Source organism: Vombatus ursinus, unplaced genomic scaffold, assembly GCF_900497805.2.
Source record: "Vombatus ursinus unplaced genomic scaffold, bare-nosed wombat genome assembly UNPS02014797.1, whole genome shotgun sequence".
Taxonomy (NCBI): domain Eukaryota; kingdom Metazoa; phylum Chordata; class Mammalia; order Diprotodontia; family Vombatidae; genus Vombatus; species Vombatus ursinus.
In genome coordinates this window covers 8,362,262-8,387,729 of record NW_020954575.1, presented here as the reverse complement: position 1 = coordinate 8,387,729, position 25,468 = coordinate 8,362,262, and positions in this window count along the sequence as shown.

Here is a 25,468-nt window from a genome sequence, read left to right as displayed (position 1 = left end):
TAAAGGAAGTCTTTACTAATTCCCTCCTGCTTCCCTCCTACCCCTAATATGTATGCACAAATAACCTGGCATTTAACTATTTGTGGACATGTTAGATCTCCATCCTAGAATGTAAGCTTTTTACATAGAAGATGCTTAATAATTTTCTTGAATTATATTGGAGAACTGTGTGAATATTACTGAATATTGACAGATGAAATGAAACCCACATGCTGCTTTGTTTTGTTTGTTTTACACAAAGGACCTATTGACATGAAACTGGGTGACACAATAGATAGATTTCTTTCAGGAGGTAACCAGTATTTGCCTCTGGTTCTAACAGCTCTGGGAAGTTTTAAGATTCTCGAAATAGATATCTGGGCTCTTTTCTTTTTATTTATTTATTTATTTTTTGGCATGGCATTCAGATAGTCCAATGACTTTTAAACTTTTTCTCCTTGATCTGTTTTCTAGGTCAGAGTTGTTGTTGTTGTTGTTTTCCTAAGAGATGCCTTAAATTTTCTTCTATTTTTTCAGCCTTTTGACTTTGTTTTATATTTCTTGTTTCGTCTTGGAGTCATTGGCTTCTATTTGGTCTATTCTGCTTTTCAAGGAGTTTGTTGCTTGGGCAAGGTTTTGTACCTTTTGTGCCAAGCTATTAGTTCCCTTTCCAATTCCTTCTTTCATAGTTCTCATTTCTTTTCCAATTTTTTTTCCTCAAGTGCTCTCATTCCATTTATAAAAGCATTTTTAACTTTTTTTTTTACTCTTGTTTCATCTCTTCCAAGAGTTTTAGTTTGGTTTTTGCCAAAGCTGTTTTTCTGAAGCTTTGCTTATAGATGTTTTGGAGTCATCATTTTCTTCTGGGTTTGTATCTTGAGCTCCTTTGTCATTATAATAGCTCCTTATAATGGATTCATTTTTGTTTGCTCATTCTTCCAGTCTGCTTCCTGACATAGGACTTGAGGTTAGGGCTGAGTTCGGTGGCGCTTCTGGAAGGAAGGTCTAGGCTGGACCTGTTGCTGCTTTCTTTTTTTGGGGGGGGGGAGGAAACGATTGTTGTATTATTCCAGGATCTCAGTGACAGGCTGGGGACTTGCAAACTTTCAGGGCTCCCAAAATAGTCTGATTCAGAGCAAAGTCTGCTACCACCTTGTCTGAGCACTGCAAGTTCCTGAGCCAGGTTTTGGTCTGTGCAGCTATACCCTGCTTCTACTGACCAGTAGGAAAGCTCTGTTGATTCAGAGTAGCAGGCTCCCTTCTGGCCTTCAGTTTTAGCTTTGGCTATTGCTCTGCTGGCTGGACTAGATGTTAGAAATAAGAGCCTCCCTTGCACCTGGGGTCTGAGCTACACTGCTGCCTCTCTTTGTGGCTTCTGAACTTCCTCCTTTCTTTGTATACCATCTAGGACCTCCCTCCTTGAGAATGTCACCCTTGTGTGCATGTTTCCTTCTGAGTCTTCTCTGGGTCTGTGACTTGGAACTGGGGAGTGGGCAACAAAGCTACCATTTGGTACTGTCCTTGACTCAATGCCTTGGTATGAGTCTAATGGAGCCCTGGTAGGTAACTGAGACCTCCTCTTATGTTGGTGCACACCTGCAGCAAGTTCCTGGGCCAATCCATTCCCCAATGTCTGAAGACCTCCTTGTCTGACTCTCTGTGTTAAGTTGGGCTGGAGAAATGAGTCACTGTGATATTTTTTCTGGATTTCCGCATCAGCATTCAGTCTGGCACATTTTCTAGATCTGTTTAGAGGATTTTTTTTGAGAAGGATGCTCACTGCACTGCATCTTACCATTGCTCCATCTTGACTTCATCCCACCAGTAGGGAATTTTTTTTATTAGTTTATTTTGATCTATCAACAATCACTTCCATAAGCTTTTGAGTCTTAAATTTTTCTCTCCCTCCCTTTCCACCCACCTCCCCAAGACAGCACACAATCTGATATAGGCTATACATATACATTCCTATTAAACATATTTTTGCATCAGTGATGTTGTAAGTAAGAATTAGAACCAATATGAGGAACAAACAGAAAGAGGAAACAAAACACAACAGAAGAAAAAAAATAGCAAATAGTATACTTCAATCTGCATTCAAACTCCATAGTTCTTTCTTTGGATGTGGATAGCATTTTCCATCATGAGGCCTTTGGAGATGTCTTAGATCCTTGCAATGGTGAGAAGGGCTAAGTCTATCAACATTAGTCATCGCACAACATGGCTGTTACTGTGTACAACGTTCTGCTGGTTCTGCTCACTTCACTCAGCATCAGTACATACAAGTCTTTCCAGGTTTTTCTGAAGTCTGCCTGCTCATCTTTCTTATATCACAATAGTATTCCATTACATTCATATACCACAACTTGTTCAGTCATTCCCCAATTCATGGACATTCCCTCAATTTCCAATTCTTTGCCACCACAAAAAGAGCTGCTATAAATATTTTTGTACATGTGGGTTCTTTTCCTATTTGTATGATCTCTTTGGGATACAGCCCTAGAAGTGCTATTGCTGGGTCAAAGAGTATGAACATTTTTATAGCCCTTTGGGCATAGTTCCAAATTGCTCTCCACCAATAGGGAATTTAAAAGAAGAGGCTCATGCCTTCCTGGGAACCCCTACTCTTCCTCTCTCAAAGTTTTGCCCTCCCTGTCTACTCAAACTTTCCTGGAGTATGAAGCCTAGAGAAAAAGGGGGTATATTTGGGTCCAGGTTTTGCCTGAAAAGCAAAGTTTCTCCATTCTTCCTCAGTGGTTTGTCCTGAGTCATGAGATCAGGAACCACTGCTCTGGAGGAGGGATTAGGTGGCCCTACAAATGAAAAGCATAGAGCTAAGCCCTGGGAATCCAAGGAGAATATGAAGACAGTGTCTGCCCTCAAGGAGCTCAGCGTCTAATTTGGAGAAGAGAATACCTATAGAAGAGTTCAGCTGCCGTATTTATGGAAAGTACAGAGATCCTAAAGGAATAGTAGCAAGATTGATGGCAGGAACTGAGAGTCAATATGCATCAGGGTGTCTTTCTGGGAGGGGAATGGCATCTAGTAGGATAAAGGAGAGAAAGTAAGTGGGGTCCCACTGGGCGCCGATTTGGTTTGGAGCTTTCAAGGCCCTTTGGAGTGGATCTGGGGTGACTTGCCAGTAAGAAAGATCAAATTTTAACAACCAGACTAGAAAAGGAGTCAGGAGCCCTGGGTTCTGCTCTCAGCTCTGATATTAACATGGATTTCCCCTATAAGTTACCTTCTATCTACTCTGTATGTATCTTGATCACACCTATTTATTGCATTGGAATGTAATTGCCATGAGGACAGGGAATAGATTTGCCCTTTTTTGTATCCCCAGCAATAATGACCATGCCTAAAACACAGAAGGTACTTAATAAAGGCTCGTTGACTGATTAGGTCTCCATTTCCTCCTCTGTAACATGAAGAAGTGGTACATGACAACTGTCATTGGTCTTCCCAGCTCCCACAGTCTGTGAATCTGGGATACTGACACTGCATTACACTCCACTTGAGCTCAGCCTCAATTTCAGTAATAACTGAATAAAGCTTTTCTGTGACCTTGCCAAAGTCAGTCTCAGTTTCCATCTCTATTAAACAAAAAAAGTTGGCTAAATGATTCCTCGAGTTCCTATCCAGCTCTAGCTTTGTAGTTGGGATTTGGTTTGGTATTGGTTGAGAGGAGAAAATAGGATGTAGGTTCCTTCAGACCCCTCACCAAGGCTGTAAGAATTACCCTTCTGACCTTTGCCAAGAGTAATTAAGTTCTTTGAATGTCAAGTATAAAGAAAAAACTGACCTTTTACTTAGGTTAAACTTAGCTAAAACAGCTATCCAAACCATGGCACTCTTCCATGGGGGGAAAGGATAAGAGCAGCTTTCTCTTTATTCGAGCATCTCTCTCCCCCTTACAAGGGGATGGGAAGAAGGGAAGAAACATTGAGCAAGTATTTATTCTATGTGCCAGATATTGTGCTAAGCTATTTACAAATATCTCATTTGATATTCACAACAACCCTAGGAAGTGGGCGCTATTATGATCTCAATTTTATAGTTGAGGAAACTGAGGCAGACAGTAGTTAAGTGACTTGCCCAGGGTCACACAGCTACTAAGAGATAACTATCAGGTCAAATTTGAACTTGGATCTTTCTGACTTCAGGTCTAGCTCTCTAGCCACCATGCCACTGTGGAAAGGTGGCTGATGTCCATCGCCACCCCCAACCAAGATTGTTTTCCACTGGCTTCACTCCCAGGGTGGTTTTTGGAGCCTATCTCAGATGCAAAAGAAATTCCTAGTTATAGTTTTCATAATACATATTAAAAAGATAGAAATAGGAACTGGACCTGGGAATTTCATTAATATAGGGAATTCCCAAGTAAGGAAACTTCTATCGGTACAGGTGGGTGCCTTCTTATCTACACAGTCAGTATATGACAGGCACGGCTTACAGCTAGGTCTTTCTAGCTTTGAGGCTGTCTCTCATTGTACATGCTGCTGTATATTTAAGACTGCCCTGAAATCAGAATTTATGGTACAACTGTCATCAAACTAAGTGCTTGTTTGAAACAATTTAGCACCTCCTGACCCTGAAATCAATTCACAGTGAAATGATCCCGCCAAATCCTCAAGAATACCCAGTTATTATATAATAGCAGCTGTCTTGACACAATGTCACCACACGTCAGACGTGGCTGAGCCTGAGGCCATGGCTCTATTATATTGTACAGTGTTTCTTGTCTGTGAAGATTTTTTTTGCATATAAAATTAGGACAGTGGGAAATAAACACATGGACTGTGTGTCATTTAATTGGAAAATTGAGAAAATGAGGATAAATGTAATTCATTCCCAAACTCTCTTGACCTGCCTCAGAGGGCATATGGTACTGAGTAGATAGAGAATTATGATAAAACGTTGAAGCCACATATAAATGGGGCATTGTGACCTGGCTGAGGACAACGTTGAGACTTAGAGGCAGACCTAGCAGGCTTACATTCCTTTCCTCCGTGTGCTGTGGGGGATCTTGGTACATAGCAGACAATAGGGAATTCATAACGAGAGAATTATAATGATGACTGAAAGGAGGGTCTGCAACCAGAACAAGAAGACTTTTCAGAAGTAGGGGATCTGACTATCCCAGAGTGATGCCAGTGGAGAGAGGCTGCATGGAACAAACAGTTAGGAAATGGTTCTTGGAAAGCTTTCCAGTGAAGAGTTCAGAGCCATCTCAAGAGAATCCCATTTCTCCAAACTTCGAAGTTGGGAAACCTCAGATGGCTCATTTTGGATAAACATTCTGTCATAAAACCTCCCCAGGCATCTCCTAAGGACCATCTCTTTCTTAAGAGTCCTTTCATACATCCTGTCTCTGAGTCCAAAGAGAATGTCAGAAGAGCCTTTTGGGGGTTATTTTGGGACCTCCGAGTTTTAGTCTCAAAGGTCAACTGGTGCTTAAAACAAAATAATCAAGAAATAACATGCCAGCGAACAGTCTGAACCTTTTGAAAAGGTCTGATTGGGGTTGAATAGGACATGCTTTTTCTTCCCTCCTTTTTTCTTTGTGTCTTAGAAATAGAGAGGGAGGAGGAGGAAGGGTCTTACATTCATTTCTAACAACTTCACACACTCAAGGAGCCCTGTCTGCATGTTCTGGTACACCCTGGGGTGTTGGTTTTCTTTTCCTATTTTTTTTGTCCCTTTATAAGCAGCTTTCAATAAGTGGCATATTTTCCTTTGGGGAAAGAAAAAAAAAGAATCAGAGTAATTAGCAAGGAGCCGACACCCTACGGAAGGGTTGGGGAGATTAGGGAGCAGAAGCTGCCAGTCAGTACCTCCCTCCTGGACCATAGTGAGGAGCAGGGCTGGTTTCTTCCCATAACTTATTTCAGGAACTGATGAAAAGGGCCCCAAATTTAAAAATTCTTGCTGAAAAAAAGTGAAAAATTGTTAGAAATACATCAAAAAGTAATCAATTTAAATTTTCTCGTTGGAAAATAACCACATAGAACTGACCACACATCATAAACACATTTCCTGTGATAGATGGGCCTTTTTGAAAACATGGGCAGGACTATGAGTAGAGGATCGGACATTGCTTATTCTTGATATTTTGCCTTAAAACTAGTTTACAAAATAGCTCCTGGAATTTTAAAAAAGAAAAAGTTAGCATATCATAATGCATATATTCATTCATTTAATAAACATTTATTAAAGACCAGTTACTATATAAGACAGAAAACAAAGATTACAGCAAAAATAGACTTAAGATTCTCTGCCCTTAAGAAATATGTCTACTGGTGAAAAACAACATGCATTCCAATAAATAAAAACGAAATATCTGCAGACCAAATAAAAAATATTGAAGGGAGGAAGCTAACAACTGAGGGAAATAAGGAAAGGCTCTTCTAGGAGGCGTCACTTCAGTAGAGACTTGAAGAGAGCTAGAGAGAAAACAGGTCAGGCATAGCAGACAGTCTGTGAATATGAAAGTGATTTCAATAATATTTATTATAAATTTACTAACCTTCATGAACTCAAACATCCAAATGCATAAATCATAGAAATGTATTCCTGAAATCAGACATTTTTGTTCACTCCAGTTTTTTTAAAAATGCAAATTAATTTTAATAGACATGCAATGTACATAGTGGATAAAGGGACTAGCACTGGAGTCAGGAAGACCTGAGTTCAAGTACTACCTCTGATGTATTCTAGCTATGTGACCATGAACCCATCACTTCTTAGTGATCTAAGACTCTGAGTTACTATTCAGCTTTAGAGAACAGAGTTTCCACAGCAGAAGTTCCCTATACTGATAAAATCACAATTCTGGACCCATCTAATTCGTGTTAATAATAAAGTTAACTAAATTGTTCTTTTTGTTCCTTTAAACCTTCTCTATACCCTTGGGTACAATATAACCTCTTCGAGGGAAGGCGTTGTTTTCACATTTGTCCTTGGGTCTTCCTAGTCTAGCAAATTACATGGCACATAATAAGCATTTAATGAATGCTTATTGTCCTAAACTGAACTAAATTGAATTCTGAGCTTTTCTTCTCTAAGTATTTCTCCAAATTATTTTGTCTGTAGTATTGTACTTGTCATTATTATTTACATGAGAGCTAGTGTGATACTGTTGTTTGGATTCTGGTATCTTTATCTCCATTATTTCATATCCAGTTTTCCCAGATAGCTTTGTGTTCTTCATTTGTGTCACTTCTTACGGTGTAATAATATTCTCTTCTATTCATATAACACAATTTATTCCACTGTTTTCCCATGCTAAAACACTTGAGTTATTTCCAGTTTTTTTTCCTTATTGCAAATAAGACTGCTAACAATATTTTCATACCAATGGGTCTCTTCTTTAAGGTTAATAATAGTATCATAGGATAATAGGTTTAGAGCTGAGAGGGATCTTAGAAGTCATCACTTCTAATCTTGGAGCTAAAATGGCAGAGTACAAGCCAGGACCCACATAAACCTTCCCAACATTCCCCTCTAAACCACTTTCAAATAACATCTCAAATCAAATTTTGGAGTGGCATAACAACAAAAGTCAGAGACAGCCATTTTCTCCAGCCTAAGACAACTTAGGAGATCCACAGGAGAGGTCTGTAACACCAGAATGTAACACCTGCACCAGAAAGTGGCAGCAATAGCAGCAGCTTCGGGAGCTCTCAGCCCAGAGATGATTAGGGAGTCAGACAACTGATCAGAAAGATATTGCAGGGGACACTTTGCTGGCACTGGGTGCTTCTGGCACTAATTGGGCAGCTCCATTGCCCATAAGTAGTTCTGAGTCACAGTTCTAGGACAGAGAGGAATACTTGTGATCACAAGAGAGCAGAGGACTTAGTCACAGTTGCAGGGCCAAGAGAAGCACTAGCATTTATGGCTGCAAGAAAGCAGGGGATTTGAACATGGTTCCAGGGCCAAGAGAAGTACTAGCATTTATGGCTGCAAGAAAGCAGGGGATTTGGACATGGTTCCAGGGCCAAGAGGAACACTAGTACTCATGGCTGCAAGGGAGCAGGAGCCCTTCCTGGATAAAAGCCAGAGCACAGACCAGGAGAGCAGTGATCACACCTCTCCCAGCATAACATTAACTCTGAAGAACCAAAAACTTGTAACCCAGAAGTAGCTCTGAAAATAGCAACACACACACACACACACACACACACACACACACAAACAAACCTCCTGAAGCTTAGTGCAGTATCTCCCTACCTCCAAGTGAGCAGAGCCCAACTTTAACATGAAATTCAAAGTGAAGAAATAGGGTGGGGAAATGAGCAAACAACAACAAAAAAGAACTTGACCATAAAAAGCTACTATGATGGCAAAGAAGACTAAGACATAAACTTAGAAGACAACATTTTAAAAACAGCTACAAGCAAAACCTCAAAGAAAATGCTAATTGGACCCAAAGCGAGGAAGAATTCCTGGAAGAGTTAAAGAAAGAGCCAAGAATAGTAGAGGAAAAAAATAGGAAAAGAAATGAGAATGATACAAGAAAATTATGAAAAGAGAATTAACAGCTTGGTAAAAAGAGGCACAAAAAAGTACTGAAGAAAATACCACTTTAAAAAAACAGAATTGATATAATGGTAAAAAGAAGCACAAAAATTCACTGAAGAAAATAACTCCTTAAAAAGTAGAATTGATTGAATGTAGAAAGAGATGCAAAAGCTCACTAAAGAAAATAATTCCTTAAAATTTAGAATTGGGTAAGTGGAAGCTAATGACTCTATAAGACTTCAAGAAACAATAAAACAAAGTCAAAGAAATGAAAAATAGAAGAAAATGTGAAATATCTCATTGGAAAAACAAATGACCTGGAAAACAGATTGAAGAAAAATAATTTAAAAATTATTGAACTACCTGAAAGCTATGATCGAACAACAACAACAACAACTAGACATCATATTTCGAGAAAGTATCAAGGAAAACTGCCCTATCTTAGATCCAAAGGGTAAAATGGAAATTGAAAGAAGCTATTGATCACTTCCTGAAAGAGATCCTAAAATGAAAATTTCCAGGAATATTATAGGCAAATTACAGAGCTCCCATGTCGATGAAAAATATCACAAAGAGCCAGAAAGAAACAATTCAAATATCATAGAGCCACAGTCAGGATAACACAATATTTAGCATCTTCCACATTAAAGAAGCAGAGGACTTGGAATATTCATGTTCCAGAGAGCAAAGCAGCTAGAATTGTAACCAGGAATAACCTACTGAGCTAAACTGAGTATAATCCTTCAGAGGAAAACAAAAAAAGGACATTCAATGAAATAGAAGATGTTCAAGCATTCCTGACGAAAAGCCCAAAGCTGAAAATGAAATTTGGCATTCAAACAGAAGATTCAAGAAAAGCATAAAAAGGTAAACATGAAAGCATTTAAGGGACTTGACAGAGTTAAACTGTTTACATTCCTATATGGGAAGAAGATACATGTAACTCCTAAGAACTTTATCATCATTAGGACAGTTAGAGGGAGTCTGCATAGACAAAGGGCACAGCTGTGAATCAATTATTTTGGGATGATCTCCAAAAAAGGAATGTAGAGGTGAGAAAGAGGGATACATTGGGAGAAGAGGAAAGGAAAAACAATGGGGCAAATTTTCTCATATAAAGCTGGCATACAAGGCAGAGCTTTTATAGTGGAAGAGAAAATGTAGTAGCAAAGAATTGGAAACTGAGGGGATGCTCATCAATTGGTGAATAGCGGAACAAGTTGTTGCTTGTGACTGTGATGGAGTACTATTGTGATTTAAGCAATGACACAGGAGGAGGGGGTTCCCGAAAGAAAAAAAAAACATGGCAAGACCTATACTAATTGATGCAAAGTGAAGTAGGAAGAACAAGAGATCATTGTGCACAATAACAGCAAGGTTGTAATGATGATCAACTGTGAAAGACTGGGGTACTCTGATGAATACAGTGATCCAAGACAATTCCAAAGGACTCATGATGAAAAAATGCTATGCACCTCCAGAGAGAGAACTGATAAACTGAGTGCAAATTGAAGTATAATTTTCACACTTTCTATATTTTTTCTCATATGGCTAATATGGAAATATGTTTTGCATGATTCCACATGTATAACTGATACATTGTTTGCCTTCTCAGTGGGCAGGGGAGAGATGGGAGGGAGGAAGAGTCTAGAACTCAAAATTTAAAAAAAATAATGTTTTAAATAAATAAATTTTTAGAAGAAGCTATCACATCTAACCCTCACTAATGATGTGACTGAGGTCTAGCAAGGTTAAATGACTTGCCTGAGGTCACATAGATAATAAGTGACAGAGCCAGTATTCAAACTAAGGTCCTCTGGCTCCAAATACAGCACCATTTAATAATAACTAGCATTTATATATTGCTTCAAGGTTTACAAAGCGCTTTACATATGTTATCTCATTTTATTCTTATGGCAATCCTGGGAGGTAGATATTATTATTATTATACTCATTTGCGTATAAGAAAACTGAGGCAGACAGTTGTTAGGTAACTTGCCCAGAATCATACAACTAATAAATATCTGAGACCAGATTTGAACTCAGATCTTCCTGACTCCAGGTCCAGTATTCTATCCACTGGGGCACCTCATTGCACCAGTCAACCACCAGTAGGCTTACTAGACTTCCCCAAGTTTCCCTCCATGAATCACCAGAGAGATTCTCAGAAGCCTTGTGGCTTGTTCAGTACTGCCCCCATTCAATAAATACTTACAAACCTCTCCTATGTGTAGATCTCTGAACTCGATGCCATGGAAGCTGATTGTAGAGACAAGACAAATATACAAGAATCTAGTAGGAAGCACATGTCTGTGCACGAAAACATGATATTTTACATTTGTTCTTTTTTTTTTTTTTTCTAGGCAATTGGAGTTAAGTGACTTGCCCAGGGTCACACAGCTAGTGAGTGTCAAGTGTTTGGTCTGAGGCCGGATTTGAACTCAGGTCCTCCTGACTTCAGGGCTGGTGCTCTATCTACTGCGCCACCCAGCTGCCCCTACATTTGTTCTTTTAGCAATTATTAAGCACCTACTGTGTGCAGGGCACAGAAAGGCTTTAAGAAAGATAAAATTTACATACATTCCTCATGGAACCAACAGTGTAGTTGAGGAATAAGATCAAATAGATAACAATATGCACAATACTACATGGTGTATGTATCAGGGAGTTGCAAAATGCTACAGTGCTAGGGAACTGAACTGCTAGGAAAGGATAAAGTAAGGAAGTGATCCAAGTGGCTCAACATAGTGTGGCTTAACAGAAGAGTTTGAAGTGAAAAATTACTTGAGATCAAATCTTGCCTCAGCAACTTACTATCTAGAGTCAGCTAGGGGGCATAGCAATGATTAGAGCATGGGACCCAGAAACAGGGATATCTGAGTTTAAATCTGGCCATGAACAATAACTATCCATGTGACTCTGGGCAAGTCCCTTAACCTCTGCCTGTTTCAGTAACCTCATCTGTAAAATGGGAGTGGCAATAGCACCTACCTCTCAAGGTTGTCATGAGGATAAAATAAGATAATATTGGTAAAGTGCCTTGTGAATTTTAAAGCACTATATAAATGCTACCTGTAATTATTATTACCTATGTGAGCCTGAGCAAGTCAAAAAACCTCTCTCAGCAGCTAGGTGGTGCACTGGAGTCAGGAAGACCTAAGTTCAAATCTGACCTCACATATTTCCTAGCTATGACCTTAGACAAGTCACTTAATCTTTGCCTGCCTCATTTTCCTCAACTATAAAATGGGGGTAATAATAAAAACTTACCTTCCAGGTTAGTTCTGAGGATCAAATGAGATGATATTTGTGAAAAGCACTTAGCACAGTTCTTGACCCATGGTGGCTCTATATAAATGCTTATTCCCTTCCATCTTTCCTTAATCTCTTTTAGCTTCCAATTTCTCAGCTATAAAATGAGAGAGGTTGGATTGAATGGCCTCTAATGGGCCTTTTCAGTTAAGTAACATTAACTTACTTGTAGTGAGAAAGGATATATCTGATGATAGAATGTAGAGCATGTGATCCCAAAGACCATCTAGCCTCCTCATTTTACAGATCATGAAACTGAGGCTTAAGGAAGTAAAATAATTTGAACAACATTACATTGATAGTCAGCAGAGCCCAATTCAAACCCAGGTCTCCTGAATCCAAATTCAATATGCTTTCCTCTCAACCACCCTGGCTTTTGTGATGTGTTATCCTTCTGATAAACGACACACATTTTCCAGCTGTCAAAGCACAGCTACAGAATAGCCCAAAGCTGGGAGACAGTTTTTCTCTGTATGAAGCTAACTGTTCCCTGTGAGAACTGAACCTATAACCTGGTCAGTCATGATGAGCACTGCATTCTAATCATTAGAGCTAGCCCAGACAAACTGTTCTATAGATCTTCAAAAAGCATATGGCTTGGTAAATTTCCTCATCTTGTCCCTACCCAGAGTCAGCATAGCATGGTATATAGAAATCTGGCCTCTAATCCAAGAAGATGTGGGGTCAAATTCTACCTCTCACATACTGGTTGCTGAACCCTGGCTAAATCTTTCAATCTCTCAGTTAATCCTCTGAGACTTAAAAATTTCATTGGCAAAAGTCAGATCTCATCTGGGAGTTTCATGTGCCAATAAAATCACAGAACCAGTCCCTAATCCTATTCTATATCCACCTTTACCTATCTCATATCCAGGTACAGGATTGGGGGAAATGCTTCTCCCAGACCTTGATGTCTTTTTAAAAATTTATTATTCATTTATTTTTAACATTCTTTTCAATTTAAATTTTGAGTTCAAAATTCATGCATCCTAATGTCTTAAAGATTGTTGTAGCTATCTCATAGTAATATGTTGGGTTTCCAACAGTTCAAGGACAGATGGTTGATGATCATCCATTTTCCAAGGACTCTTGGCTCACACAACGGTAGGCAGTGAAACAGGAGAAGACTTGCTGCAAAGGGGTCACCTCATCCCATGGAGAATCTTTCTGTCCTTAGCTTTGCACTGAAATTTGAGTTTATCTAATTACACAGCTCCCAAAACTAACCCTGGACTTGATCATTTGGAGTTATCTGTTTTTCCATAATAAGAGAAATTTGGGCAAAGCCCGATTAGGGATTCGGTCATCCCTTCATCCAACAAGCACTGGTAAGTTAATGAGCAACTATTAGTGCTAACTATGCTAAACACTGGGGATAAAAAGAAAGGCAAAAAACTCAAAGAGCTCACATTCTAATGGGAGACAACATGCAAAAACAAAATATATATAATATACATATATGTGAATATTGTGTTTATTTTATACATATATGTGTACATTTAAAGAATAAATGGATAAATGGAAAGTCATTTCAGAGGAAAAACACTAGCAGTAGTGGTGGCAGTGGCTGGCAGAGGAGACTGGGAGAAGCCCCAAGCAGAAGGTGGGCTTTGAGCTCAGGAAAGCCAAGAGATGGAGGTAAGGTAGGAGAACATTTCAGGTATGTGGGATTGCCAGTGAAAAGGATACAGAGTTCAAAGGTGAAATATCTAGATGGCACAGTGCCTGGAATCAGGAAAACTTGAGTTGAAATATGACCTCAGACACTTCCTTGCTATATGACCCTGGGCAAGTCACTTAACTCTGTTTGCCTCAGTTTCCTCAACTGTAAAATGAGCTAGAGAAGAAAAAGGCAAACGACTCTAGGATCTCTGCCAAGAAAACCCCAAATGGGGTAACAAAGAGTCAGACACATCTGAAAAATGACTGAATGAATCATATATGAGTTATAACAAGAAGGCCAGTGTCACTCGATTGTGAAGTATGTGGAAGGAATTTAAGTGTAAAAAGACTAGAAGGGTAGAAAGGGGCCAAGTTACGAAGATCTTTAAGAGCCATACTGTAGGTCACAGACGGCCACTGAGTTTATTGAGAAGTGGGTTGACGTGGTTAGATCAGCCCTTTAGGAAGATCAGTTTGGCAGCTGAGTGGAGGATGGGCTGGAGTGAAGAGGCACTTGTGGCAGGGAGATAAATAGATGGCATTACCACCTCATTTGCCAGCTAATAGCCTATTTCAGAGTCACAACTAGCATGAGATAACCAAAGCTTTTCGCCAAGGCAGCAAAATATAAGTGGGATCTGATTCCTCTCTAGAGTGACTATGTCTCACCCAGTTTTGACCACCCCTCATCCTTGCCCTCTAGACACTTGTTATTGGATGCCCCTTCCTCTCCAATTCCCAAGATGGTAAAGGTCAGACTCTGAAGTACAGGGCATACGGTCTTTAATGCTGGCTGTGTGACTATGGGAAAATCACTTGACCTCTCTGAATCTCACTTTCCTCATCTGTAAAATGGAGCAGTTAGATATGATGGCCTCTAAGGTTCCTCCCGTCTATGATCTATGAGCCATAAAACATTACTGTTAATAAGATTCCTCTGCAACACCCTTCCCCCACACTGAATTTGTCCCTGGAGAAAGAATTCCTCTTTATGTTTCTTTCCTCAACTGTGATAGGAAGCAATTTGCTGGGAGCCTCAAGGTTTGCAGCTCCCTGAATCAGGATGCTTGCAGTAAGGTTTCTGGGGTCTTAATAGATCCCAGGAGAGAGAGACAAAAAAAAAATGTCCCAGGGAGAGTTTCTGCCATGCTGATTGGACTGAGGAAAAGTCATAAGTAATTTTCTGCTCCAGGCCACTGGGGAGTTTTTGTGAGTGACTCAATGCTACCTGCAGGTCTCTGCTTGAGAAGTACCTCACACAGTTCCCCAAGGGAGCCTGTCGGTGTTCCATGCTGTCCCCAGAAAGCAAGGAAGGCATTTTCAGAAAGCTTAGAAGTGCTTTCTCTGTGTTTGCTGGCTGATGGTTCTGTTGATTAGCCCTGTAGGGTGGCTGTTTTCCACCAGGTAACTTTCTCCAGCTTTGTTGAAGCATTGGGTTCAATGTTTGGTGGCTGATTTGGCTCTAGGTAAATCAAGACCAAAGTTATGTCAATTAAGAATGTTGAACATGTTTTCCAAAGGCACTGCATTAGTATAAGCAGCATAGCACTCAGTAGGCAGAGATAAAGTCTGAATGGAGATCTTGAGAGATGCCTAATTTTATGCTGTTGCTAGGAATATCTGTGTGTGTGTGTGAATGTGTATGCGCATGTATGCATGTATGTTTGCATGAACTAAATGAGCAATGTGACTCAAAAACTATAGGTGACCCTCTTTTGCTCCTTTCCCATTTTATCTTAGGGAAAATGTGAAGGATACCCCTGTTTGCAGCTTTCTAGGGAATGCAATGCAGATTCCTGGCTAAACTTGCAAACCACAAGGCTGGGCTGTGTGGCAAGTCAGGTATTTCCATGTGTTGCTTCTTTCATTGAAGCATCAGGGAACCCTCCTCCTGAAATAATCCACGTTCTCTACAGGAATGTGTCGTAAGCCATGCATACCAATCACTTCCTCAGGACCAGCTGTTGCAGAAACTCAAGCATCATTTGAGTAGCACTGGCTGGAGTGTTCTGTCTGTCCTTCTTAAAGTTGTCCCCTACTCATGCTGGGAGCTGTCAGGTGGCAGTGCAGGCCTTCCTTGGCTGGGGATATGGCTTATGGCTATGGGACTCTGGTCTCAAGCTGTCATAGAGGTCAGTGGGGCTACTTGGCCCCAGAGAAGCCACAGCTCATCAGCAGCCCTGAATTATAGGATGCAATCACAACCTCTGAATGATTTTCCTTCCCTACTGTTAATTTAGCACAGAGATAACATGCTGATTTGCTGCCTTCATGCTCACCCCTGAGTGACAATCAACTACAATTCAGTCTTGCCTTCACTGATTCCTTTTGGTCCTTGCACACTTTCTGGGCCAGTTCTCACAGATACAATAGGTGAAGCATGCATTGAAGTCATGGCATCTCTTGACTACATGAGCAAGAGCCTTAGAAATCAACTCTTCTCAGAGCCGCAGTCCTGAGAATACACCTAGAATCAGAGCCAAACTGTTTGACTCTCTCTCTCTCTCTCTCTCTCTCTCTCTCTCTCTCTCTCTCTCTCTCTCTCTCTCTCCCCTCGCTCTCTGCATCATTTGCTCTTTTGTTTTGCTTTGAGAGTACCTCAATAATCGTGGACTTGTGCTCTGGTGGGTAGTGAGCCTGTTTGTTTCTGATTCTTCATGCAGAATAGGAAGGAGGTTCACTTGCTTTGCACAGAGACTAAGCCAGAGGCGAAAGCAAAACCAATGTGATTTATTGAATGAAGACACTGGACAATTACCAACAATTTGTTCCTCTTCTGCCTCATCCAAGCTAAACTGGTAAGTAAATCCTATTACCTTATCCCATCATGTTGAACATGGTGCTTGCTGGGTCGTTTTTTAAAAATGTGTGATGATGCATGTTTAAAGATGTGATCTATTCATCTTCTAAAGAGTTAGCTGGGGGGTGATATGTGCAGGGCGCACACACGCACATGCACACACACACACACACACACTGCTTTTCAGGGACACAAACATTTCTACACAGATATACTGGGGCACAAGGAGGAAATCTATGCATTTTTTTAATTATTGGGAGCAGCAAGCATTAGAACGCTGTGTGTTGTTGCCTTTGAGAATAAAAACTGATCGCTGTCACCCTTGGTTTTACCATTCCCTGTCGTTTCCCAGTCTGCTCCCAAAGCACCTATCAAATACCTGTTGGATCAGTTAACTGTTGGATCCCAGAAGGCTGAAAAGGACCAATGCCAATCTGAGCAAACAGCTGCTTCCCTGACTCTGGTTTGTCAGCTGAGTATGGAGGCTAGAATGCCAGCATTTAAACGATCCTAGGTGATCAGGAACAGAACTGTCTGAGCAGACCTAGTGCTAGGAACCTGGTGATGTTTCAACATACTTTTTCCCCAGGATAACAGCAGCACAACAGATGGCTATGGGCAAATCTCTGCCTTGGTCTTCTAACATTATAGGGTTCATATTCTTGAATGTGAATTTTTTTTTCATTCACACAGAGATCAAAGGGATTCACTGAGTATAGATAGAGTGGGGACTGCTGCCCTTCTGGGATGTGTGGCAGGCCACTAATGTGGCTGTGGGTTGCACAATTTGTCTTTAATGCTAAGCATGTTCCTGAACTGGGCACCATGAATGGCCACAAGAATGACCCAGCTTAATTCCTTCACCTTTCAAAACAGATAGGAGCTATGCAAGGAAAAAGGGATGTAGAAAAACGATTGCTTCTTCTTTCCCCTCTTTATCATGGGCTTTCGTTTGAACTGCTACCCCTAGGTTTTATGGAAGCATCAATCCAGCTCTCTTGTGCTAATACTTCTAGGTCTGAATCCATATAAATGTCATGTAGAGTTGAAAGTTTCATTTGGTATATTCTTTCTGTAGTATATCACTTGGCTGTTAAGACAAAGTTGTGACTATTAATTCTGACTAGGACAAAAGAGAGATTACCTAGAAACAGAGAACAACATATTTCTCAGAATGGGAAGAGTTAGGAACTGAAGATGGGGAATTTGGGGTTGACTCGCATAAGAGAGGCAAAGCTTTGTACGGTACCCCAGGATCCAGGGATGTTGATCATAAGGGCTATGCCATCCTCCACTTTGACATGAAAGTTTCAGAGATGATGGAAAGTTAATAAGCAATTAATAACCTAGAGAATCTCCAGAGAATGGCATCTAGGATGGAAACAGGCCTTAAGTTCATGCAATGTGACTTTAGAAGCTTGGTGATTGCTCCTAGAGATGCTGTAGCCAAAGCTACTGAAGACCTTGAAAACAAAGTTCTTGCCACCGAAGTGCTTGGCATTGTCAAATGTCTCAGTATCAGTGAAAATAACACTAAAGAAGAGGCAATACCCTTTGCTTTAACACTTAACCGTAAGAACCATGAGACCTTTCCATCTGACTTGTAGGTGAAACCTTCCATATATAGCGTGTCCCTTATCAGAATGCAAGCTGCTTCAGAGCAAGGACTGTCTTACTTTTCTATGTGTTATCTCCAGCATTTAGCAAAGTGATTTGAACATAGTGAGTACTTAAAAACTACTTCATTCATCCATTCATATGAGGATGTATTGAAGGAACTGAGAATGTTTAGCTTGGAGAAGAGAAGATTCAGGGAAGACAAAGAAATCTGTCTCCAGGTACTTGAAAGGACATCACCTGGAAAAGGGATTAGACATTCCATTTGACATCAAAGAGGCAACTTTATGCTTACTTTAAAGAAAAACCTTCCATTTAATTTATTAAAACTATTTAAAGCCGGAATGCCATAGGCAATAATAGTATTCCCCTCACTGAATGTCTTCAAACAAAGGCTGGATGACTTCCCTCTTGCAGGAGGAATTCTTTTCTAGGTGTGGAACTAAATGACCTTGGAGGAGTCCGTTCCAACTTGAAAATTCTGTGATAGATGAAGGAAGATGGAATGGTCTTGGCAACAAGGTGGCCCAATGGATAGAGCACTGGCCCTGAGGTCAGGAAGACTTGAGTTCAAATTTGGCCTCAGATACTTGTTAGCTGTTTGACCCTAGGCAAGTTAGTTAACCTCTATCTGCCTCAGTTTCCTCACCTGTAAAATGAGGCCAATACCTTGAAGGATTTTTATGATGATTGAAAAGTGTTTTTGCAAACCTTAAAACCATGTAAATTCTAGCTGTTATTATTGTTTATATAATGTTATGTTAATGCTAGCTAGCTTTTATATGACCCACTTATTAGATCAATTGGCAGGGAGTCAGAGACACTATTCCTGATTCCTCAGCTAATTGTCTGATTTGGGTAATATCATTATCACAGACTGAACCTTAAAGATTATTGTAGCTAAAGTCATCATTTTATAGAGAAAGACACTGATCCTTGGAAAACCAAAATGACCTATCCAACATCATAAGCCAATTAATTGCAGAGCCAGAAATGAAACCCAAGCCTTCCAACTCCCAGGACAGCATTGCTGTTGTCATCATTGTTGTTGTTATTGTTATTGTTGTTGCTTTTCCTCTCTATACCTTACCCTGCCTATATCTATAATCATACTGGCCCTTCTCTAGTCAGTGGGCTCACATTGTCATAGGATTCCTTAGGTAAAAGAGACCTTAGTGATCACCTACTCAAACCCACTCATTTTGCAGGTGAAGAAACTTAGGCCCACAAGTAAATAGTGCTTTAGATAGTTAAAGAAAGGTACAATGGAAACTCAAAATTATCATCCCAATTCTTTGAACCAAAAACTAGGCTACCTGACTGCCACATATCAGGCTCTGCCAGGTCCAATTCAATTTCAAGTGTGTATTATTGCCTCCTCTATACAAGACAAGAAGTGGCCTGTCATAGTGAATAGAGAACTGGAGTCAGGAGTCAGAAAGACCTGGGTTCAAGCTTTACTTCTAATACATCCTGGCCATGACCTTGAAGAAGATACTTAACCTCTCATCTAGGGCAACCCTGTAAGATTATCAATTGCAAAGTAGTTACTGATCTGCTTTGGTAGGTAGGGCTTTTTACCAGTTTCCTATACCAGTAAAAGCATGTGTCTAGGGTCAAAATTGTCCAAGTCATTGCCGTAGGCAATGGGGACACTGGCATAAAAGGGAATTAATCCTTGCTCTCCAGTGGGTGAAAGAATCCATTTCCTCTTCACCACAAACAAAAGTTGTGAAGAGAGGCCTTTCTTTGTTATGTATCTCTGAACAAAGCACTTCCTTACCCAGGCAAGCCAGAATGAGCTAAAGAGTAGGAGAAGAAATTAGCATTCATCTAAACCCAAAGAACAAAGCAAACAAATAAAAACCCAGAATCAATTAAAAAAAAATTTTTATTTTTTTTTCATTTTGAACTTCAATACTTAAAAAAAGAACATTTCCATGTATACAGCACAACACAAAAAAAGATTCACCACAGAACAATGAATTTACATTTCACACTGTTTACTTTAAAATAAAAACTGCAATAAGTACTACATATTGTTTTCAAAGCTACTCTACTTTCTATGCTTCCTTCTAAATTTTCTTTTATTCTCTACTATTCACTTTTTATATTTTTTCCCTCCCTCCCCACCCCAAAAATTTATTAAGTGCCTACTATGTGCCAAGCATTATGCATATCCATTACAGAGGCAGTTAGTATAGTGGATAGGGAGCTGGACTTGGAGTCTGAAAGACTTGGATTAGAATCCTGCCTTTAATACTTATGACCCTAGTCAAGTTACTTACCCTCTACATACTTCAGATAATTAACTCCATTTATTAAGTCATAGATAGGGAAGCTAGATGGCACATTGGATTGAGTGCTGGACCTGGAGTCAAAAAGATCCATCTTACTGAGTTCAAATCTGGCTTCAGATACTTATTAGCCATGTGACCCTGGGCAAGTCAGTTTTTTAAAAATTTATTGTCTGTTTTGTTTTGTTTTTTGTAAATAGCATTTTATTTTTTTAAATATGTGTAAAGATAGTTTTCAACATTCACTTTTTATAAAATTTTGAGTTCCAAATTTTTCTCCCTCCTTTCCTCTATCCCTTCCCAAGAAGGTAAGCACTTTGATATAGGTTATGCATGTGCAATCATGTTAAATATATTTTCACATTAGTCAAGTTGTGAAAGAAGAAACAAAACAAAAGGGGAAAACTATGAAAAACAAAAACAAAAAAAATTGTTTAAAGTGAAAATAGTATGCTTCAATCTGTATTCAGACTCCATAGTTCTTTCTCTGGATATAGATAGCATTTTCCATCATGAGTCTTTTGGAATTGTCTTGGATCATTGTATTGCTGAGAAGAGCTAAGTCTATCACAGCTGATCATAGCACAGTGTTGATGTTACTGTTTACAATGTTCTCCTGGTTCTTCTCACTTCACTCAGCATCAGTTCATGTAAGTCTTTCTAGGTTTTTCTGAAATCTGCCTGATCATCATTTTCTATAGCACAATAGTATTCCAGTATATACATATACCACAACTTGTTCAACCATTCCCCAACTGATGGGCATGCCCTTACTTTCCACTTCTTTGCCACCACAAAAAGAGCTGCTATAAATATTTTTCTACATGTAGGTCCTTTCCTCTTTTTTATGATCTCCTTGGGATACAGACCTAGCAGTGGTGTTGCTAGATCAAAGGGCATGCACAGTTTTGACACAGTTCCAAATTGCTCTCCAGAATGCTTGGATCATGAACATTTAAATTTTCAAGAAAAAAAATTATATCCCATGTTGTTCACATAATGAAATGCATTTTGATACATTTTAATAGCTATGAAATTGGTGATCCATATAAGTTATCTATTACACATCTCATTTAACTGTAAAAGTTAATTCATTGGACACTTCTGGTTAAGATGGATGCATGAAACTTCATGAAGGAACCAAACTCTCCCACATTTACTCTGGCAATGATCTAAAAAAAAGTTGCCAGATAAAATAATGATCAAGAATCCAAAGAAACACATTAGCTAGATACTTTATCCAGTTTAGGATTGCACAAAATACAGCAGGAAGCAACAAGACCTGAAAAAAGCACCCCACCAAGAAAGCCAGCACAAGCCCAAAGGAAGAGGCTAGAAGCATAAAGTAGCTTCCAAGCAGGGAAAGCCCCAGGGTGGATGGAAGACCACAGGAGAGCCCAGACTAGGAAGACCCCAAATTCTACCCTCATTCTGGGGATGGAAACCTGAAGCAGCAACATGATAGGAGACAACTGACCATAGACTTTTGACCAGTGATACTAAAGCCTGCCAACTATCTGAGAAGAGACTTATTAGGGGAAGTGGAAACAAATGAAAAAAAAAAAATTCTCTGAACATTGAGGCCAGTACCAAAAATATCCCTACCACCCTCATCAAAAGTGGCAAGAGGGAATAGCACTCTGCCCTAGCACAAAAATGCAACTCAGGAACTAAGGTTAGAGATTTGAGTAAACAGAAGAAAATGTTGAACATAATGAAGTTACAAGATGGGTCAGGAAACACCCAAAAGGAATACCCAGAAGAAAAGAATAATTCCACAACTGCAAGTAGAGCCTCAGAGAGAAAAATAATGACTTGGTCATAAGGACTATAAGAGTTTCTGGAAAAAATGAAGCAAGAGATTAAAATAATAATAATAATAACGGGATTGTATGTGAAATGAAAGTTCTGGAGAAAAGAATCGAAAGGAAAATTAGTAGAATAGAACAGAAGATAGAAAAAACTTACTTAAGTAATGGACTCCCTGAAAAATAGAATAGACCAAACAGAACTCAATTACTCCATGAGACAATATGAAATATTAGAACAAAATCAAAAGACAAAAAAAAAAGAAGAAAATAAAAAGTACCTGCTAGCAAAACCAACTGACCTGGAAAATAGGCTAAGGAGAGATCATTTAAGAATCATTAGACCTCCCAAACCATGATTAAAAAAAAAAAGCTTAGGCACTTTTGTTTGTTTGTTTTGAGACTTGGTCTCCCAATCTCACCAAGTGCAGTGCTGTGGTCATTCATCAGCCATATCCCAATACTGAAACTTTAACTTCCTCTATTTTCCTCATGTGATTTACCTTAAGCAGCCTAGTAGTCCTCTGCTCCTGGGTACTCACCACATTAGTGCTAGACTAAGTGTGGACACCTAATCAGCTTTGATTTGATAGGGATTACAGGATTACAATTACCCCTAGCTGGATACTATATTTCAATAAATCATAATTGAAAACTTCCCAGATTTAATACAACCAGATGATGAAGTAAAAATAGAAAGAATACACTGGTCACTTTCTGAAAGAAACCCTCAATTAAAAACTCCCAGGAATATGTCATAGCCTAAAATCCAGAGCTTCCAGGGCAAAGAAAAAGTACTGCAAGAAGTCAGAAAGAAAAAATTTAAGTGCTAAAGAACCACAGTAAGGATCACACAAGACTTGGCAACAACTACTTTAAAAGATAGAAAAATCTTGGAATATGATATTCCTATAAGTAAAAGATAAAAGTTTACAATTAAGATTAACAGCCTGAAAGGCTAAGTCTTATCCTACAGGGAGAAAAATTAATTTTAATGGAATGGACTTTCAAGCATTTTTGATTAAAAGACTGGAGCTAAATAAAAAATTTGAATTGCAAACACTATAGCTAAGAGAAAAGCTAGAAAAGTAAATATATTTCTATATTAAATGTGTATTAAATTATGTATTTAAATATATTTGATCTATTGGAAGGGACTAAATGATGAAATGCTAGCTTCTCTTCAAAATCATAACATTTTCAAGCTAAATAAAGGGAATTTAAAAAGTCAAATTCAGAGTCTGGACATGGTTTTGTTCTGTTTTATTGGTTTGAAAAGAGGAAAAAAAAGAATAGAAAAAGGAATGCTAGCTCAGAAATTAGGAAGGGAGTTGAATTTACTGCGTCTCACAAGTGGGGTACAAAAGAATAGTATAAAATATAGAGGAAAGCTTGAGGAAAGCAGACATATAAACCTCACTCTTCTTTAAAACTGATTTTAAAAATGCACACATTCACACAAACAACCAGGAAAACACACAAGACTAGCAATGGAGAAGGAAGGATTTTGGATGGAGGGAAGAGTCAGGAAAAAAATAGTCATAAGAAAAACAAACCTTAAATTTAGAGGGTGGAGTATAAAGTGGGGATTAGAAGGAAAAATCCACAGTGATTTAGGTCAAGGTAAGGGGAGGAAAAGAGAGACAATGGAGTGGAAGCAGATCATTTCAATTATAGACCACTAGTGTTGACCACATTTCTTTTTACCACCCCCATCTTTAAAAAGTGAAAGGAAAGGGGTAAAGAGGGGTAGAAATATAAAATAATATAATAGAAGGAAATTTACATTTAGCAATCAGAACTGTGAATATGAATGTGGTGAACTCACCCATAAAATGGAAGAGAAGAGTGAATATGAATTAGAAAGCAAAATTCAACCGTATGTTGAAACAGATTTGAAACAAAGATCCATACAGAGTTAAAATGAGAGACAAAGCAGAATTCATTATCTTTCCAGCAAATTCAAAAAAAGATGGGATAGTAATCATGATTTCAGACAAGACAACAATAAAAATAGACACAGTTAAAACAAATAAGCAAGAAAACTATGTTATGTTTAAATGCACCATAGATAATGACATAATAAGGATAATTAATATATGTGCACCAAATTTAACATAGTATTTGAGTACTTAAAGGAAAAGTTAGTCAAATAACAGAGATAGCAAAACAACAACTAGTGGTGAACCTCAATGTACTCCCTCCCAGACCTAAACAAATATGATAAAAATATCAAAATAAATAAAATAGAAAACATACAAATAAGAAAGAAGTTAAAGACCTTAGAAGAGTTGGATAGAATAGAGCTGGTGAAGAAGGAGGGGGGCAGTATCAGTAATATATAGAAGGTACAATTTTCAAACCTCCCCTTTTGTGCCTAAATGTCTTGCTTTGCCTTGTTTGACTAAAATGTAAACTTGAAGGCCAAGCCTATTTGGAGTTTAGTCTTTGAATCATCCACTTCATTGCTTTGTAGACAGTAGATGCTTGGTAAATGCTTATTGGATTGGATGATACATCAAATCACTATCACTTCAATGTGAATTGAAGTTTTTAAATTGTTACTGATGTCTTTTGCTTTCACATTACTGTCACCAATATAGATCTCAATCACCATCACCCAGAGAGCCACCTCCCTACATATCATAAAGAATAAATAAGAAAGAGAAAATCAATTTGTTCTTGTTGTTCAGGCGTTTCCAGTCATTTCTGAATCTTTGTCACCACTTTTGGTGTTTCTTGGCATTTAATAAAGGTTCTATCTATCTATCTATCTATCTATCTATCTATCTGTCTGTCTGTTTATCATATATCTATTTAGATCATTCTTAGCAGGTTCACAGAGGGAATGCTTTGAGAAAATGTACAGAGGTGGGAATGCTCATATAACATTCAAGGACCAATGAAGAGATCAATTCCACCAGAGAGGAGGATTTGTATAAGGGAATAGTAATAAATAAAGTTGGGTAGGTATTGTAAGTAGGGGCTAAATTGCAGGCAGTGGTTTCAAACTCAAATGAAAATGGGGACCATTAATCCATGCATAAGGATAACTTTGGGCCATGTATTGACTTAGAAAACCACATATTTAAGATTATCTATGTTCTTTTATATTTTTATTTATTTTGTTACCTATATCCCAATTTTCCAATTATATTTTAATCTCATTGAGCCACCTCTGTTGTAGAGGGATTTAAATGCCATACTAAATAATGTTACGTTTATCCAAATTCCAAGGAAACATTGAAGAAGCTTTCAGGGTTTTGGAGCAGGGAGGTATGGTTGCAAGGGATAGATAATAAGGGTAATCTAGAGGCATTGTATATGGTAAGTTGGAGTAGGGAGAGGATGGAATCAGGGACACTGCTTTGGAGATTAGCACAATAGTCCAGGTACAAGCTATTGAGGCCCAGGTATATTCATAAAAATAGAAAGGAAGGAGTCAATTCTTCATTATGACAGAAGAA